The 16,190-nt window shown below is 37.0% G+C and overlaps 1 pseudogene; it reads left to right on the forward strand.

Annotated features, from left to right (window-relative positions):
• LOC102014876 overlaps nucleotides 1-10,863 on the forward strand; it is a 21,941-nt pseudogene extending 11,078 nt beyond the window's left edge.
• The last annotated feature ends 5,327 nt before the right edge of the window (nucleotides 10,864-16,190 follow it).

A 16,190-nucleotide genomic window follows, 5' to 3' on the forward strand; every position in this document is an offset into this window, starting at 1 on the left:
AGATTCCTCAGAAAACTAGGACTAGAGTTCCCATTCAACCCAGCTCTTCCCCTTCTGGGTATCTTCCCAGAAGATCTGAGAGGATCATATCGCAGTGATATATGTACACCTATGTTCATAGCAGAGCAATTTGAAATTGTTAAATTGTGGCAGCAACCCTAATGTCCATCCATTGAGGACTGGATAAGAAAATTGTGGTACTTTTATATAATGGAATATTACTCAGCTGTAAAGCAAGATAAACTTGAGGTCTTTATAGGTAAATGGTCACAACTAGAGACCATAATCATAAGTGGAATAAATCAGACCTGCATGTGCAAGCACAGCATTGTCTCACTAGTGTAAAATCTGAAAGAGTTAATTTAAACTCAGAGGTATGGTAGACATTGTGAAATGATAGTAAAACACTCAAGGGTAAAGGGCAACTGGTATGTGGGAAAAGAGAAGGGAAAGAAGGAGAAATTTTGTATGTATGTATATACAGGATAGTTAACATAGTTGATGTACTATCTTCTATTTCTTTGCTGAAAGAAACTGTTAATGAGCCCTTGATTGATGTTATGGTTTGTGTCTGTGTGTCCCCCCAAAGCCTCACGTGGTCATGGGGCAGGCTTTTAGAGTTTGATTGATTATGGGTGTGAGAGCTACACCCGCCCTGGGATGGATAGCTTGCATATGTAAGTGAGAGGAAGAGGCTGCTTGTGGCCATTCCTCCCTTGTGTGCTTGTTGCTTTGGCTGTATTCTGCCCACATGAGCTGTAGCCCTCTGCCATGTGCCACTCTCTGCCTTATAACCTGCCAAGTATGGACTGAAACCTCCACAAACTGTAAGCAAAATAAATCTTTCCTTTCTAAATTTTGGGTGTCAGGTATTTTGTCCCAGCAACGAGAGGAAAGGAACCCAAGACAACTGATCAATATTGCATGTCTCTATTTGTTTTCATGAGAAACCACTTTGAAGATATAAATAAGTACATTTTAAGCCTTTTAAAGAAAATACAAAGTCAATCTAGATAATAGCATCCAGATGAAATTGATTATTAGCATAAACTATGCCACTTTAAATAAAATCAGCAATATAATAACATCAGAAGCAAACTGAATCTTGATATACCCTATGAATTTATTCTACCCTTAACCACACAAAAGAGATCTATAATTATAGTATAAAAGCCATACATCAATACACAGCAAATATCTACTAAGTGCAAATAATCTACATTACCGGTAGAACAGTATTCAACAGTAATAGCAAACAATTAACAATCTAAAGATTCAAGCCGGGCATGGTGGCACATGCCTGTAATTCTAGCACTCAGGAGGCTGAGGCAGAAGGATCATTGGGAGTTTGAGGTCAACCTAGGCTACAAAGTGAGCACAAGACCAGCCTGAACTGCATAGTGGGACCCCGTCTCAAAAAAAAAAGACAAAAAAAATTTCATAACACTTAGTGGTTATGGGAGTAAAGGCAGAGGTGATGGGCAACCAGAAAATAAAGAGTAGAATTTAAATTTTTCTCAACGGATGATAAGAACAGCAGATAAAAGTAAGACAGAGGATGCTACTTAGGAGTAAAGGAAAATTAACAGTAGCAGATAAAATATCAGCAAAGACCAAACAGGCAAAAGAAAGAAGAAAAAATACATAGCAAAAAATCAAAGAAAAGAAAAATAAGAGGAAAGAAATAAAGTTAAAAAGGAGAAAAGCAAAAAGATAAGAAGAAAAGAAAAAAGGAGAAAAACCTGAAGCCTCAAAAAAATCCAATGAAGGAAAACAAATTGAGTGCATTTAAAAAAAAATTATCTTTCTCAATGACTGCTTTCTTTCCACTCTCTGCAGTCCTGGAATCTAGGCATTCACGATTTTCTCCACCTAGCTTTATAGTCTGTGTGTCTATAACATAGGTCCCCTGCTGCAGAAGTCTCTCTGTCCACGCACCCTAGACTGTAGCAAGTTTGTAGATTGAAGTGTGTCTTTGCTCACACTGGCAGATGGGAGAAGTAATCAAATCATTAGCCTCTGATGGATTCAGGGTGCAGGGCAGGGTTTCAAACAGACTTGTATTTAATGCCAGCACTTTCAGATCGAGCTGCCTCTTACAGCCACTCTCACTGAGCCTGATTTTTCTGTGGAGGTCAGGATCTGTGCCCTTCTTGGCTTGAGCTTACATTTATTAGAAGTTCTATGTCTAACCTGCACCAGCTGTGTGGGAAGATAACACTGAAAACTCTCTCTTCCAAGGCATTGACCTCCTCCAGGTCAGTTGGTTGGTAGGTGATTCAGATGCCTTGAAGTGAAACAAAATTCAGAGCTTGCTCAGAATTTGCAGGTGGCCAGGTTAGAGCAAAGAATCCACAGATTCAGAGTTGACTGGGAGGTCAACAAAAGGCTGCAAGGTCGGCCTACAGGACTTGGCCAGGTAAAGCCTATTTTAACTCATCCTACATTATTGTTCCTAGAACTACTAATCTATGGTTGTTTGGGTGGAGGTAGAATCCATAACATTGAAATATAACTTGAAAAAGACGCTTTTAAAATTACCAAAATTCTTTTTAGCATTAATATTTTCTGATACTACCTTGGTATGTGAAAGAGTAGTAAGACCTGGTTAGAGTAGTAAGGACCCTGAGTATAAGATTATATCAGAAAACTTTACAATATGAGTTATGTCAGAAAACTTCCATGTGAAGACAAATAAATAGGTGCATGAGCATCCTTCCTGAAAATAATTAATGCTAAGTACCTGTTTTCCTTGATATTTCAGACCACAAACAATGACTTAACAGCACTTGTTTAAAAAAGCAAGGTGAAAAGTGAAATAGACATAGGATGATTAAGCATTAATAATTACTACTTTCACTTCCAAAATAAGTTTTCATCACAAGAAGTCTTGTGCCCTTTCCCTTGTGTACAAGACATTTTTGTCATTTGTATAATATATAAAGTGAGGAACCAGAAAATATCTTTAATTGATTTAAAATTTAATGCATCAGTGTTTTTATGGTTGATGCGTGTGTCGTGGAAGAGTGCACCATGCAGGGTAAGTGACAGAGAACACAAAATGGATCAAAAGGAGCCAATACACATCCATTCCCCAGAAGATGGAGAATCTTGAATGAGAAATGATGTAGGATCACCCTGCAGACTTGGGTCAAGGGATGCCATGACAAAATTACTTTTCAGTTAGATTATAATTAGCCTCAATCTCATCCTTATGTTACCAAGGACATTCGCTTGCTTTGAGAGTTAGCCAATGGCTTGGTAAGGAGGCAAGCAGGAAAGAAATTGCAGTTTTGAGACCATGGGTTTCATTTTCCCCTTGTTTTTTTTTCTAAAATTAACCTTAAAACGTTTCTTCAGCTGGATAAATATGTTTAGTTCTGATCCTACCAATTCACAGCTATATTTGCTTAAGCAAATCATTTGGTATCTCTGAGATCATTACTCTAATAAGTAAAACTCATATGGTAGTACTTAACAGATATGCAAATGTAGTAGAGATAGACTTGTTAAACTGCCTGACATGATAAATGTATAATAAGAGCTAGTGATAATCTTACACTCTTGCATGCTAAATGTAGATTTGAACCTAGGCATTGTAGGGTAACGGGGAGATTCCATGGTAATTATATCATGTAGCCTTTATACGCACTATCCCCATTCTTGTAGATTTCCAATATTACCATTTCTGTCAGGCTGAGCAATTGCTATCCCATCCCATGCTCCTCCAACATGGTGTATTGTGATGCAACAGCTAAAACTTATTAAGCATTAACTATGGCCTACCCACTGTACTCAGCCCACCACATACATAAATTCATTGACTCTCCATAACAATGTTAGGATGAAATTATTACAAATTATGAATCTGAGAAGCAAGAATAGTAATAGTACTACCCAAGGTCACCCTGATATCAGAGGTGGCACCAAACCGAAGCATTTTTGACTCCAAAATTTATATTCTTCCTTATAACCCAGTACTAGACCTTATACATAGGACCAATAGCTCAGAGAGTTTCTCTTCTGACCCTGGCAAGTATTTTCCAGGCTTTTTCTCAATAGCTTTTTAAAGAGAAAAATGGCACAGACCTCTGTTACACATCTCAAAATAATGCATGTACTTTTAATATCTGTTGGGACTAATATATAAGGATACATGCTATCTTGTTTGCACATATGCTTCCGTATGAAATGTACGTTATTAGACAGTATTATAAAAACAGATTTACTATTTTGCAGAGGATAAGTCAGTTGCCTGTTTCCAACCAATAAAGATTCTATGAATATATTCAACAATTCGATAGCCACACTTCAGAAATCTGTAAACTGCCCATTGGAATTCACTGTCTATGTCTTTGCTAATATTGCCAAAGACATAACATAGAGCAAATTGTTTTTGATTTGCCTGTTCACTTATAGTTTATATTACACTACTTTTTTTTGTCTTTTTTGAGACCAAGTCTCACTACGCAGTTCAGGCTGATCTTGAACTCACTTTGTAGCCCAGGTTTGCCTTGAATTCACAACGATGCTCCTGCCTCAGCCTCCTTAGTGCTGGTATTACAGGCGTGCACCACCATGCCTGGCTATGATACACTTTAACACAGATGGAACACCTTCAGTCTCACAAAAGCTGAAATTTTAGATATCCTTTCAACTATTCTGTATTTATATTATAGTACATGTGCTAATTATATGCCAGGTACTAGAATAGTGGTCATAATACTTTCCATTATAGAGTTTGTAGTGTATTTTGAAATAGTGATAAGGAAATCAATCTTCAATTAAAATATATTCAGAAAAGAGTATGAAGATTCCTAAAGAACTTAAAAATAGATACTCACTTGAGAGAGCTATACCACTCCTTGGTATATTTTCAAAAGAAAGACAACATACTATATGATATATCCATACTCAAATTTGTGGTAGTGCAATTTACAATAGCTAAGCTGTGGAAATACCTCAATGCTCATCCAATGGATAAAGATAATGTGGTATATATAAACAATGAGGTACTACTCATCCATAAAGAAGAGTGAAATAACATAATTTCAGGAAAATGGATGGAACTGGAAACTACCATGTTAAGCAAAATAAGCTACTGTCAGCAACAGCTCTCAGAACACAGGCTTTCTATTATGTAAGAAATCTAAAAGTAAAGGAATAAAAATGAGTGCAAAACAAAGGCAAAGCAGAAAACTAGAAGGTAGTCTAGTGACAGGGAGAGAACTGGGAGAGGGGAGGGAAGGAAAAGGTGGTGTAATGGGATGAAAATAATTAAAACATAAGTGTGCACCAATATAACATCATGAATCTCATTATTCTGTACTACAAATATGCATCATTTAAAAGCAAGAAACAACAAATACAGCCTGGGCAGTACAATGAAAAGCAGTACAAGATACTGTAGAAGTTCAAAGGGTATATCTAATCCTCCAGCAGGAAGTTGTTATGGCTTGCCTTTAGATACCTCCCCAAAGCCTCATGCAGTTATACATGGAGCTTTTTCAGAAGGGGCTGGGTCTAAAGTGTGTGATGCTGGAATTGATTCATGGAGCAGTGCTAGGATCAAAAGCACTAGGATTAAGGTTATGAGTGTTATCTGTCCTAAGAAGCCTGGATAAGATATAAGGGATAGAGAGAGCTGTGGTCTTCTTGCTTTGCTACCTTCTGCCCACCATGAACTATTTCTCCTCTGTGATGCCTATCTGTCATTCTATCCTGCCTTGGAGGAAATCAGTTGTGGACTAAAACATCTATTAAATGTGAGCTAAATAAACCTTGCCCCTTCTAACTTTGGGTGTCAGGCTTTTTGTCTCAACAACAAGAGCAAAGTAACTAAGTAGAAGTAAGGTTTAAAATATAACAAAATGGAATAGTCAAAAGCACCCCAATAATGGAAAGAGTAAGGAATGAGAAAGAGTGACTTGGAGAGAAAGGATGAGGAATTCAAGGAACCAAAGAAGTTTGGTGAATGGTTTTAAAAAAGAAAGCAACATATAGAGGATCTTAGGTTGAAGCTGAAGACGTCAGTCTTAACGGCCCTTGTTAAGGACGCAGATACCATGCCATCTGACCAGCAGGAGGAGAAGGTATTACACCTCTGCAATTGCTCAGGAGCTCTAGACTATTCTGGCTAACATAGACCGACATCCGTCTCAATAAAGAAAGAAATAAACCTACCTACACTGCCCATCCTAGAGGCCAACCTTGCCTACTACATGAAGAGCCTGCCCTGTGCCAGCCCCAAGCCTTCCTAAACCCAAATCCTTCGGTTTCATAATAGCAGATTACCTTGACCAGTCCAGAGTCCCATCCTTCACAATGTTTCATAGAGCCTTTCTTCCAGTCAATTTTTTGCTCACTAAAGTTGATTTGCAACTTGTCTTCTTAAAGATTCCCAGCCCATCTTGTCCTACTCCAGGTTCATCCATAATGACCTTTCTTGTTCTTACTTCCCCTGATTGGGCATCACTAAAAAGCAAAATATTCTCTCTCTTACACACACACACACACACACACACACACATACACACACACACACACGTACTTTAAGAGGTCACATAGAAGCAAGAGGTGGATACTAGGGAGAATGTAATGTTAGACATACGTATATATTTATAATTTATCCCCTATTATTATCAACATACCACATAGTGAGACCCTGTCTCAAAAAAACTAACAAAAACATGAAGATGGAAAAGATGTTTTCCAGCTGGGCATGGCACTACACACTTGGAATCCCAGGACTCTAAGAAGCTAAAGCAGGAGGATCACAAGTTGGAACCTAGTCCATGCATTTTAACAATGTAGTGAGACCCTGTCTCAAAGTAAAAAAGGGATTAGGATGTACCTCAGTCAAAAGTCCTGTATTCAATCTCCAGGATACTCCCCCAAATTTTCCTTATCTCTTCATGTATAGCTAGACAAAATGCTTATTATAAATACACTCGCCTTATGTACTAAGTGAGCCTTCCTTAAAAAGTATGAATTGATACAGATCAACACACAAGATTAAGAATTAACTTCATTACAAAAATGATTAACAATATTCATCTTCCAACCAATTCAGTGTAGTTGAGTTTATAGGAAACACTGCATACAACGCTGGCAGTTTCACAAGGGCGTTCAAATGTCCATGATGTCCTCTCAGGTGTGCTGCCAAGAGCGATCTGTACTTTCCTTGGGTGAACCCCGAGGACTAAGTCATTAAAGTCTAAGCTCTGGAGAATGTGTGCCTGGAATTCTTTTCTCAGCTGATCATGGCAACAGTAGCAGCGACGGAGCCCCATTTATTGCAGCTTGTCAGCACAGGGTCCTTACTCTGAATGCACAGTATTGTGCCCTGCCCAACCTGGCCCCACCACTGCCTTCAGGAAGCCCATTTGCCGCCAAGGTGGTGCTTTTCTATTTTATTACTTACAAACCCAGGAAAATACTCGTTTTTATGGCTTCAGAATTTCAGTGTGCATGCTTCATGTGTCTGATTTATACGTTTTTCTAGCCAACTCCAAAAAGAAAATATGATCACAGGTAATTTCTTTGTAAATATTGCAAGGCCTGACTTAGTCCATGGAATTGAAGCAATGGGTGGCTAAAGCCACTTGGGCTTTGCAGACTGTTTAGTCAGAAGGAGATCAATTCTCCCATGCAGCTGTGAGCTGTTGGGACAAGGTTTCTGTTTCATTCTGTGTTGCATTGCAAACATCCATCATTAATCAATTAATGCTAAATCTTTTTTATTTGAATTTCTTCCATCCACAGAGAAATAATATAAAAGATTTTCCTGGTACTTTTACGAGTTCTGTTAATAAATTGAAACCTAATGATGTATGTCATACTTATAACCTCTCATTAAATACAGTATTATACTTCTATTCTGTCTCATTAAAAATATTACTATCAAATGAGATCTTAGATCCTCAGTTGTAAGACAGTGATAAACTGCACAGACTGAAATAAGCATGTCGCATTTAAAATACCAACTTTCAAAAGCCAAATTCTTCTGCAGGACCATTTCATAATAAATACTTGATTCTCTCCAGAACAATAGCATTTAAGAACTGAGATACTCAAAAGGGTCATGGTGAATTGTCTCATTATTCTCCAATAGCCTCGTAAATGATTATGAATGTTAAACAAGTCAAACGTACTCCTGATAAATTTTAAAAGATAAAATAAAACAGTATCCTTTGCTGCAGTTGTTAGGCCATGATGGTCAATAAGGTTAAGGTATATGTGGTAATTATACTATAATGAATCGTTATATCTTCATGAAGATGCTTGAAATTATATGCTGAAAACACATTTCAAATAAAAGAAGAGTTGTGCTAGTTTGAATCAGTTCTATAGGAATACCTGAATTATGCAACTTTATGACTACATTTTTCATCACTTAATCACAGAATGTAAAATATACCAAGCATTTAATAAGTGTTCGTTTACTTGTATTGAAATCTTCTTGGTGGGCAATAGCAATCCAGCTACTTATTCAACTGAAAGCTAGACATTTATTTTTACACTGAGGAGACTGAAGTGAGGTAATAATCAGTCTTAGCATTTTCAAACAATTTACACATAAGGTGGCCCAGACAAGTTCTTCAGTTTTAAAGTTTTATAGATGATAAGATTTCATAAGGGCTACCTGGGAAGTGTGAACAAAGCATTGAGAAATTTGATTGGCCTTCATGTTAAGCTAACGGCCTGAATTTTTTTACATATCTAGTAATGATGCTGCCCCTGAGGAGCACTTTTCATGTATCACTTTGAGTGAAAATACATCGTGTCGGTCTAGAATTCACAATGATTGTACAGGATCATTCGAAGGGAAAATCTTTACAAATGTTGTACAATTTTCCCTCAAACTAGCTTAATGTGTTCTTTCACTCTGCTATTTTTTCCTGACAACAGGTCTAGATTTACTCCTTTCATGCTGAAATCTGACCACATGTAATTGTGCCAACCCCATGATCCATCAGGCCCAGGAAAAACGCTCACACTGAAAGAATGCAGCAGAATAGTGTGGATGTGTCCAGCCAAATAGCTGAAGTTTGTCAGGCTTATCATTTTCACAACTGGCATTCGGTATTCATAGCTGGGAGTCATTTTTGCTGATTAACTGGGTTGGGGGTGGCAATATATCTTGGCTTGCAGCTCTAATTATAATTGCAAGGAAAACAAAAACAGTTTCTAGCTCCTGGTCATTCTGTTTTATTCCTCATTTCATTTGCCAAACGATTTTCCTCTCTGGCATAATACATTCAGTGCTCCTCTTGTGTTCTCGACTTCTGTTCGGAGAGACACACATATGTAGTATTACGGATCAATGCAAAGTTTGTTAACGAGATCAGAGCAGAAATGAAAGGGGGAATTTGTACAACATTACCGTGGCAAACAACTATGAAATTCCCCTTCTGCCAAGATTCTATTACTTTAATAGCAGTTACACGTAACCTCTTGTCTGTACTCTCCTCACTTTTGTCTAACAATTCAACTGTACATCTGTACTCTTGCACTGCATTCATCTCCACATAGAGCAAGCAAGAGAGGGGCTGGGGATTTAGCTCAGCGGCAAAAAGCGCCTGCCTCACATGCGCAAGGTCGTGAGTTCGGTTCCCGGTACCGGAGAAAAACCAAAAACCAAAAAAAAAAAAAAAAAAAGAGAAAGAAAGAAAAGAGAAATTGTAGTAATTATTCCATGAAGGCAGTAAAATTCAACAGATAATAACAGAAGATTATTGTGTTAAAACGCCTAAGAGAACAACCCTAGTTTCATTTAACCATTCTTAGTGTGATTCTACTCAGCCTATCAAAGTAAGTATTCCCCACATACGAAGGCTTCCTCCAAGAAGTACCATTTTGCAGGAGTCCATATTGTTTTTGTAGGAACTAGGAATTGGACAAGAATGATTTCCATGATGATATAAGAGCTCCAGGCAATGCTGGAAAGATGGCAGAGTTGGACTTTTTTTTTTTTTTTGAGACAGGGTCTCACTATGCAGTTCAGGCTGGCCTTGAGCTCACTTTGTAGCCCAGGCTGGTCTCAAACTCGCAACAATCCTCCTGTCTCAGCCTCCCGAGTGCTAGCATTACAGGCCTGAGCCACCACCCCGAGTTGGACTTTGGATAGCACTGCTGGGTGGAGCACTGCTGGCAGGGAGACTGTCTTCCTTTTGTATGTGATGGCTGTTCAGGACTATTTTGCCTAGGACGCGGAAGCAGAGAATCTCATAGTTGTCCTGAAGTGAATGAGAAAGTAAACACACGAATCTGACTCGTGCTCATTCAAGGACTGTGCCGAAAGAGGCAGTTCCGTGTCCTTATATGAGAAAAAGTTTTGTCTAAGACCCCGTCATCAGCCAGATCATGAGTGTGAAAAACTAAATGTCCCCTTGTAAGACTGCCATTCAAAAACTTGTTAAAGACATTGAATCCAAGACAGGAGAGACAGAAAATAAGCAGTAGAAAACTGCAAAAAATAGTGAAACAGCTGCAGAGGTTGCATTGGTGCAATTAAAGGTTCATGCTGATGGGGATAAATCATTGCCACAGACAGAAAGGAGTGACTTTCAGGTTTTCTTACCTAAGGGGAGCAAAGACAAGAGCAAATCTATTTTCTTTTGCCACAAATGGAGCACTGGAAAGGCTACAGACTTTGCACCTTCACTTGCCAGTCTTAAAAATGACAATAACAAATTAACAACTAAGAAGTTAAGGATGTGTCATATTTCTTGAGGAGAAGCATTACCCTTGGATCATACTTTGGAAACCTGGATTGCTAAGGAGGATTGCCCTTTATAAAATGATGGAAATACTATTTTGGAATATCTAAATGAGGAGGAACAGTCTTTAAAAAAATGTTGATTCTTACCTGCTATAATCATTCAAAGGTTAGGCCAGAAATCACAAGGAAAATACTGTTTATGTGTTTAGACAATTTCTTACCACAGATACGCTCTATTATTTTAAAGTTGCCTTTTATTTTATTTTCACTGTGTCACAATTTACATTATAATTTTTCTATTAAGTTTGTTTTTATGTTTTAATGTTTATACTAATAATTGTTAAGAAATTCTTGTATTTCATTAGCTTTTTTTCTTAGGTTATGCTTTAGAAATATCAGTTTAGATCTACCTATGTAAATCTGGTTAACGTCAGCTGTTGGTTGACTTGGCAGTGCACCAGGTCATCCTCCCTTCAGGATCCAAGCTGCAAAGCCAACCCCCTTTGTGGGACTTTTGCATTCTTTTGGCAGAAGGAGAAGATGGCAGATATTTCCCCTGAATCTTAAAAGACATATGTGTCACTTTTCCTTTAAGCAAGTCACATAGTCAAGCATAGTATTATAGGGCTAAAAAGTATAACTTCATCATCTACTTACACCATGATGTATATGTTGATGTTGTTCATATGAATTATTAAACTTAAAGATCATATCATTCAATTTTCTGAATTTTTGAATGACATTATCTTTAACTTTCAATAATTCATAGAATTCTTGAGGCCGAGGATAGGAAAATTATTTTCTTTGTATCACGTAACTGCATTGGGGCAAATTTCTGATAAAGAACTTCTTCAAGTTGGAGTTATCTGTTATGTTTGCATGGCTGTGTCACAAATGAGAAGAAAAATGGGATAGTCCTCCTTCATCACGTATCTGTCAAAGCAACATATATGTGGAAAGCAACAAGATTTTACAAATAAGTTGAAATAAATGCTCCTGACTGGTGATTTCTGTCTATACCCAAGAAAGCAACATATGGAAGGAGTAAAAATTATTTCTATTTTTCTTTGTCCCTTTATTGTTCTAATTATCACAGACATGTACAGCAGCTTTAGGTTTAATTACAGGAAGAAACTTCGAATGTTAAAAGAAAAAGAGTTCTAAAAACCTGTACCATTAAGATCAAAACAGTAGAAGGACAGTGAAGTCAAAGAGAGAAGATCTCTCCCCGTCCAGGTAAAGGAAACACATGGGGTTCACCTTTCCCAAAATCTGATATCAGAGTCCCAGTGGAAAGAAATAACATTGTCTCTGTAGCAATTAACTATACGCTTGGCTGGTAATGGGGCATACAGATTTAGGAGAATTATAGATAATCATAGACGCCAGGAGTGATGTACTTTTGTTTAACATTTCTAGTAGAGATTTGCTCCTTTGAAGTTTAATAACTGCATTCCTAATGTGATTAAGCTCAAAATAATTGTTGCTTCAGTGAAGGATTTATATTAAAATTCTGCTTATTCTCTGCTCAAACCAACATGGAAAAGTATAACATTCATTAATTATTTGGATATTTGCCTCCTGTAAGAGAAGTTTTCCATATTTGGAAGTTTAGTTGGACTCAATAACCAAAATGTAAAGCAGAAAAGTGAACATATTTGGTCTCAGTCAGGAGAGTGGGCATATACAGAAATTGTGAGATACAGGCAGAAATAATTCTATACAAATACATTTTAGAGATATTTTTAAATTCCATGAAAATGAATGATAATATGCAGGCTTTAGGGTGTTTTTGTTTTGTTTTTTTTTTTTTTTCTTTTGGCTTTTGCTGTTTCAAAAACTGTAGTCTCAGTTGGGCATGGTTATGCAGAACTGTAATCCCAGCATGTGGGAGGCTGAGGCAGGAGGATCACCATGAGCTGGAGGCCCGTCTGGGCTACACAGAGAGTACAAAAACAGCCTAGACTACACAGTCAGACCCTGTCTCACAAACAAATGCTATAGACTCTTTTCATCAGCTCCTATGTAAATTTTAAAATAGAAATATTTCTTGGTGTAAGTCTCAGAGACTTCTGATAGTAACAAAAGACCATGGTGATATCATGAATTAGTTAAGACTCATTGAGATGATGTACTCATCTCAATGTACTGTAAATGTAGACAAATTTACCTTTTAGCATTTTGATTATAATTGTTTCTGTGTGCTTTTACCCTTCCCCCAAATTTTATATTATTAGAGAAACACAACAAAATTTAGCAGAAGGTAGCAAGAAAAGGTAGGTGTTAACACTGACATCTTAGGAAGGCTCTCCCTTAGACTGTCAGAGCAACTAATATAAACTATCAGAAAATATAGATGTGTGTGATCTGATGGGTCCTGGCCTCTATCCTGCTCGCACCCACAAGCTCATGACCCTAAGTGGGTTTTTTATTCTCATGTACAACAGTCCTGCTAAGTAACAGTGTTTCCTTCTGGGGAAAAAAACTCAAACAAAATCAAAGTGCTTGAGTTATTAATTATCATTTTATAACATTTTAAACTAAGTAATCTTAAAGTAAATTAAACTATACAATAAAGCAAGCAATATATAAAGTGAGAGTAAATTTTATCCCATTCAAATGCATGAGAAATTTGCAAACTGTCCTTAATGAAGGAAAGAATGAACAAATGCTTTTATGTCAGTCTTTAGTCAAGTATTATGCTTGGGGAAATATTTATCAACATAAGGAGTATCCTATTGTATTTAAGACAGTCATATCCTTGGAATCAATTGTGAAATAGAGAAAAACCGGATACCTAGAATAAGAGGCTAACCATAAAATTAGCTATATTTTTAATTTAATGATGTCATAAACATTCCATTTTCTTTTCTTTCTATCATTTTTTTCAAGTTTCTCTGAGTAGTTTTCTCAATTATCCTGACCCAGGTAAAGGTAAAAAGTAAATCTTATTTATGTACTTTTTCTTCTTGTAACAAATTCAAGTCAGTCAGTACACACTAAGTAGCTACATCTGGATGGACAAAGTCACAGATTGTGTTATTCCTCCACCAATGTACTTTGCTAAAATAGTCTCATCAAACACAACAGTAACCATCACAACAAAGCCACAATAAAATAAACTCCTTCCTCCTACAACATATACAGGAGACTTTCTAAAAACTAAACACTTTAGTGATCTTATTTGTATCATAATCTGACTGCTTTGGTTGGTAATAAAATAGCATCATCAGTTCAGTAAAATAAGGAATGACTGCCATTATATGCCCTCTCCTGCCAGCACCCCACCTAACAGGTCTCAGTCCCTGGTCTGTGGCAGTTCTCCTGGATATAGCTCCTCAAACAAAAGTTTCATTTGAAATAGGCTGAAACACAGACTAATACAAAGCCAATTCTTCCTGAAAGTGTGTGTATTGTACAAGAATCACTTCTCCTAATACGTTCTAGGCAGAATTTAATTGATGGTTTTTCTCTTCTGCCTACCAAATATCTACCCTCCACCCACCCCCACTTGGACTATTTGGATAAAAAGGCACATGAATCTACTCACAGAAAGGACAAACAATAGGTTGTATTTTAAAAGAGAGAAACTATATGAAACAATTCACACATGCAATTTATTTTACATTCAATTCCTTACATAATAAACCAATGAACTTAGAAATTGCTGTTTTCAAACTTTTGCTGAGCAATGTAGCATATAAATAATGAATCTAAAATATTATTCATGTATGAAATGAGGACACAAAAACCTTTTTGAATGAGGCTTACAATAAACAACATCAGAATGTTTGATATAATATTATTAAAGATAAATTTTAGGGGAGTTCCTCAATATGAGGATGCCTAAGAGGTGTCTCAAACTTAAGATGTTGCTGAAATCCTCTTCCTACTCCCTGTTCCAATGTATTTTCCCATAGCCTTCGCTTTTTCAGTTAATGTCCATGAATTTCCACTTGGAGTCATTTGTGATATCCCTAAATTTTTTAAATATCCAAGCAAAAGCAAATCCTACAGAATCCCTAGAAAAAAATGTATGTGGGACCAAGCCAACTCTGATCACCTTCACTATTAACACCCTAGCAGAAGCCACTACTACATCTCATCAAGACAATAGTTTTTAGGGCTGGGGATTTACCTCAGCGGCAAAGCCCCTGCCTGGCAACCACCAGGTTGTGAGTTCGATTCCTGGTACTGGAAGAAAAACAAAACAAAACAAAACAAAAATAGACCATAGTTTTGATCTATCAAACAGTAGGTCCTCTTTCTCTTTTGCTTGTTGCAGTGTAGTCTCAACCCAGATGGCATTATGATAAAAATCAGATTATGCCTCATTGTAAAAATGGTCCAGTGGCTGTTGGTTTCATCAAGTAAAACTCCATGATCTACAAGGCTGTTTAAGGTCTGAATCTTAGCAATGCCTTGCCTGATCTTCTGTAGCTTTTGCCTACTTCACACCAGCCCAACTTCTTGCTTTTCTCTAACACATCCAGAGCGCTTCTGCTCCACAGACTGTGTTTGCCCTGTGTATCAAATGAGAGTTGGTTTCCTTTCCTCTTTCAAGTCCTTCTCAGAAATAGCTCCTTAGTGAATGTTTCTCTGGCCACTCTCCCTAAAAGTGCAATTCTCTCCTAGTCCTAATCTCTTTCTCTGATTTACTTTACCCCAAATACTAAAATATGCTCTGAAATATAGATATTAAAATTGTTACTTTGATATCATTTTTATCGTCACTTTTCTATTAGGATATAAACTTCTATTGTTTTTTTGCACTGTGTCCCCAGGACCCACAAAACTGCATGTCACATAGTATGCATCAAGAAAGGGTTTGCTAAACAAATAAGGCCGCTTAACGACTTATAGAAAATTAAATTAGACTTCTTAAAACATTTTCTTTACTCAAACTAGAGTGCCAATTTATATCATTTCTGAGTTTTCTTTTCATTAATGCACGCTTGCAGTAAATAATGAGTTCATTCGTCTTGGAGAAACATCACATGTACATGACACATCTGAGTTCCTTCTTTGTCCACACCTCTTCCCCTCTCCTCCTCTCTACATTTCCTGGTCCTTTTTCCATTTGCAAAATTTCTATCTCTCTCTTTCCTATTATCTACCTGCTCTTTTACCACTTATTTGTACTTTGGGTCTCTCATATAAGAGCAACTATGGCATATTTAAGCAATGTGTCTAATTTATTTCACTTAACATTATGGTCTCAAGTGCATCTATTTTCCTAGAAATTGCTGAAACTTATCCTGCTTTATAGCAGCGAGTGCTGCATTGTGTACAAATACATTTTCTTCATAATTCATCATGGACATGTAGGCTGCTTCCAAGATTCAGCTATTATGAGCTATGCTGCTCATAAACATGACATATATCACTGTAATATGATGACTTTGACTATGTTGAAAGATACCTAGAAGAGGAATAGCAGGATTGAGTGGAATTTTGAGTTTTTGAA

Source organism: Chinchilla lanigera, unplaced genomic scaffold (assembly GCF_000276665.1).
Source record: "Chinchilla lanigera isolate Chin_1 unplaced genomic scaffold, ChiLan1.0 scaffold00010, whole genome shotgun sequence".
NCBI classification, from domain to species: Eukaryota; Metazoa; Chordata; class Mammalia; order Rodentia; family Chinchillidae; genus Chinchilla; species Chinchilla lanigera.